General features: G+C 31.6%; 1 protein-coding gene and 1 pseudogene across 1 annotated transcript in view; one reads left to right on the top strand and one right to left on the bottom strand.

The window, feature by feature from the left end:
- The window catches only part of NRG3 (neuregulin 3), a 1,091,888-nt gene that overhangs the window by 907,690 nt on the left and 180,254 nt on the right, over positions 1-3,944 (top strand). The gene's annotated exons all lie outside the window — the stretch shown is intronic.
- LOC111736544 lies at positions 98-216 on the bottom strand (annotated as a pseudogene).

Here is a 3,944-nt window from a genome sequence, read left to right on the forward strand (position 1 = left end):
TTTATTTATTTTTTAGGCAAGGCAACCCTTGGTTGACTTCACAGATTGCAAGGACCTTGTCAGCTTACAATCCCTTATTTTTTATTTTTTATTTTTACACCTATGGCACCTGGTCTTCCTAGGTGATCTCCCATCCAAGTACTAACCAGGCCCGATGCTGCTTAGCTTCCTAGATCAGATGGGATAGGGCTTGTTCAGAGTAGCATGGCTGTAGACGGAGGGACTTCTTTAAGAAGAAAAAACATGCATCAAAAACAGGAATAAAGAATGGTAACAATTACATTCCTATCAATAAGTACATTAAATGGAAAAGAATTAAATGCTCCAACCAAAGGTAGAGTGGCTGAAAGGATAAGAAAACAAGACCCCTACATATCAAAAGGAAGGGGATGGAAAAAGATTTGCTTTGATGAACGTAGAAGGTATTTAAGTTAGACAGAGAAAGATAAACACTATATGATTTCACTTATATGTGGAATCTAAGGAATAAAAAGAACAAACTAATCAAAAACAGACACAAATATAGTAGACAATTTGGTGTCGGACAGAGGGGAGGGGAGAATAAGGTGAAAGGCTAAAGAAGCACAAATTAGTAGCTGATGGATGGTCAAGGGAATGCGGAGCACAGCATAGGGAATACAGTTAGCATTAATAAGTTGGCTAGGTAGAGGGTCAGGGGAGAGAGGGTGCAATTGGGGGATCGTTTTATGAACTATATAGATGTCTAACCAATGTACTGTATACTTAAAACTAAATTAAAAATTTATGATATTTACTTAAGAAGAATTATTTAAGAGAATAAAAAATTGCAGTTATGTGAAGCTTTCTGCACTCCGTTATTATATTCCTCTAATTTCTCCATTAAAACAAACAAACAACAACAACAAAAAAAAACATGGTGCTGTCCTCCGTGGTCATCACTCTTATATAGGTTTTTAGGAGATTAACAATAAAGGATGTTATTTTATATTTTTCAAACTTTATTTATTGCTACCTTTATCACATATCAATATTATACACATGGGTGTTCATTTGTGAGCTATCTATTCTTTTCCTTTGTTATATATTATTTTACCTCTTTCATTATCACACTTATTACAGGTTAATAATATATCTTAATATCAAATAAGGCAAATTCTTTTTTGTCAATGTTATTTATTATTGACCTCTGCTTTTTCAATTAAATTTTTGATAAATTTGTCAAGTTTTATGAAAAGTCTTGCTGGAGTTTTTTTTGGACTTGCATTGTAATTATTAATTACTTTAAGAGACAATTTTATCTTCACAAAATTGAGTCCTCTCACTCATGAATATGCAGTATTGTTTGTTCTATTTAGAATTTCTTCTGTGAATGTCTTTATTTATATCTATTTATCTATATGTTTTATCAATAATGACCTTACACACCTTCCAAGTTTATTTCTAACTACCTCGGAGACATTATTGCTATTGTGAATGGCATTCATTTTTTATTGTATGTCCCAATGGATTATTTTACAATCAATTATAAATCCATCATCCTTGTTGAAATCCTTTTATACTAGATTCATTTTTCTCCTTATTAAAGAACATTTTTTTTTGCACTAAAAGTTCAAGATAGGTAAACTCTGATAGCCTCTAAAAATCTTTATTTTGTGTTACTCTGGATAGATTTTTGTACAATTCTAGGATGATAGTTATTTTCTCTTAGTGCTTTAAAAATATTTTTGCTATGTTCTAGAATTTAATATTACTAAGAATGACTTTGCTATCATAATTATTATTTTCTCTATGATATTTTTAATATAATTTTAATGAGATATAATTTGCATACCATGAAACTCTCATGGTATATAAGTTCAGTGCAGCCAATTCAATTGTGTTTAGTATATACAGAGTTGTGAAACTCATCACCACCATCTAAATTTGGAATATTTTTATTACCCCAAAATGAAATCTTGTATCTATTAGAAACCACTCCCAGTACCCTACCCCCAACCCCTAACAATCACTATTCTATTTTTTCTTTATATGAATTTGTCTTTTCTGGACATACCATACAATATATATATTTTTACAAGTTTTTTTATATTTTATACTTTGTACTTTCATTAGTATAACACCTCATACATTTAAAATATTACCAAACACCATTTTTTTAATTCTCGAAGCATACCATATGTTCCAGTAAAAATTGGTACTCGTTATCTGTTACCTCATCTGACAACAGAGAATTTTAGTTTTAGAATGTCCTGCAGCATTTGAGAAGTGGGGTTGCATTACTATAGATATAGCTATTCTTTTCTCTTAATATTTTTTATTTTTAAATTATAACTGTCATACAATATAATATTATATTAATTTCAGGTATACAACATAGTGACTAGACATTTATATAACTAGTACCATACATAGTTATTACAATATTATTGACTATATTCCTTACGCTTTACTTTACATCTCCATGATTATTTCATAACTACCAATTTGTACTTCTCAATTATTTCCCCTTTTACACCCACCCTCCCAACATCCCTCTCATCTGGCAAACCTCAAAATGTTTTTGTGTCTTATAAGTTTGTTTCTGTTTTGTTTATTTTGTTCCCTAGATTCCACATCAAGGGAAATCATACGGCATTCATCTTTCTCCACCTTACTTACTCTGCTCAGTTCAATACCCTCTGGGTCCATCAATATTGTTGCCGATGGCAAGATTTCATTCTTTATTTATTTATTTATTTGTTTGTTTGTTGGTTGGTTGGTTGGTTGGTTGGTTTATTTATTTATTTTTATGGCTGAGTAATATTCCATTGTATATGTGTACATCATCCATTGATGGACAACAGATTACTTCCATATCTTGACTAGTCTTAATAATGCTGCAATGAACATATGGATGCACATGTCCCTTCAAATTAGTATTTTGAATTTCTTCAGATAAATATTCGGAAGTGAAATTACTGGGTCCTTTTTTGTCTCTTATGATAGCCTTTGTTTTAAAGTCTATTTTGTCTCATATAAATATTTCTACCCTAGATTTTTTTTTTTATTTTCATAAGATATCTTCTCTATCCTTTTACTTTCAGTCTGTATGTGTCTTTTGATCTGAAGTGAGTCTCTTATAAGCAGCATATGTAAGGATCTTGTTTTCATTTCCATTCAGCTACCATATCTATTGATTGGAACACTTAATCCTTTTGCATTTGAAGTACTTGTCGATAGATATGTCATTATTGCCATTTTATTATTTGTGTTTTTGATGCGTTTGTTTTCTTCTAAAAAAAAAATCCCTCCAAAATTTCCTGTAATACTGGCTTGGTAGTGATGACCTCCTTTAGCTTTTTCTGGCCTGGGAAGCTCTTTATCTTCAATTCTAAATGATAGCTTTGCTGGGTAGAGTCATCTTGGTTGTAGGTTCTTTCTTTTAATCACTTTGAATATTTTGTGCCAAACCCTCTGGCCTGCAAAGTTTCTGTTGATAAATCACCTGACAGTCTTATGGGTGTTCCTTTGTAGATAACTGACTGCTTTTCTCTTGCTGATTTTAAGATTCTCTCTTTGTCTTTAACCTTTGACATTTTAATTATGATGTGTTTTGGTGTGGGCCTTTTTGGGTTCATCTTATTTGAGACTCTCAAGCTTCCTGAGGTTGTATGCATATTTCTTTCACCAGGTTAGGGAAGTTTTCTGTCATTATTTCTTCAAATAGTTTTTCAATTTTTTGCTGTTTCTCTTCTTCTGGTACTCCTATGATATAAATGTTGTTACACTTGAAGTTTTCCCAGAGGCCCCTTAACTATCCTCATTTTGGGTAGTTCTTTTTTGATTCTTGTTATTCTGATTGGATGTCCTCTGCTACACCATCCTCTGAATCACAGATTTGATCCTCTGCTTCATCCAATTTTTTTATTCCCTCTAACATACTCTTCATCTCAGATATTGTATTCTTTATTTCTGACTGATTC

Source organism: Pteropus vampyrus, unplaced genomic scaffold, assembly GCF_000151845.1.
Source record: "Pteropus vampyrus isolate Shadow unplaced genomic scaffold, Pvam_2.0 Scaffold20, whole genome shotgun sequence".
NCBI classification, from domain to species: domain Eukaryota; kingdom Metazoa; phylum Chordata; class Mammalia; order Chiroptera; family Pteropodidae; genus Pteropus; species Pteropus vampyrus.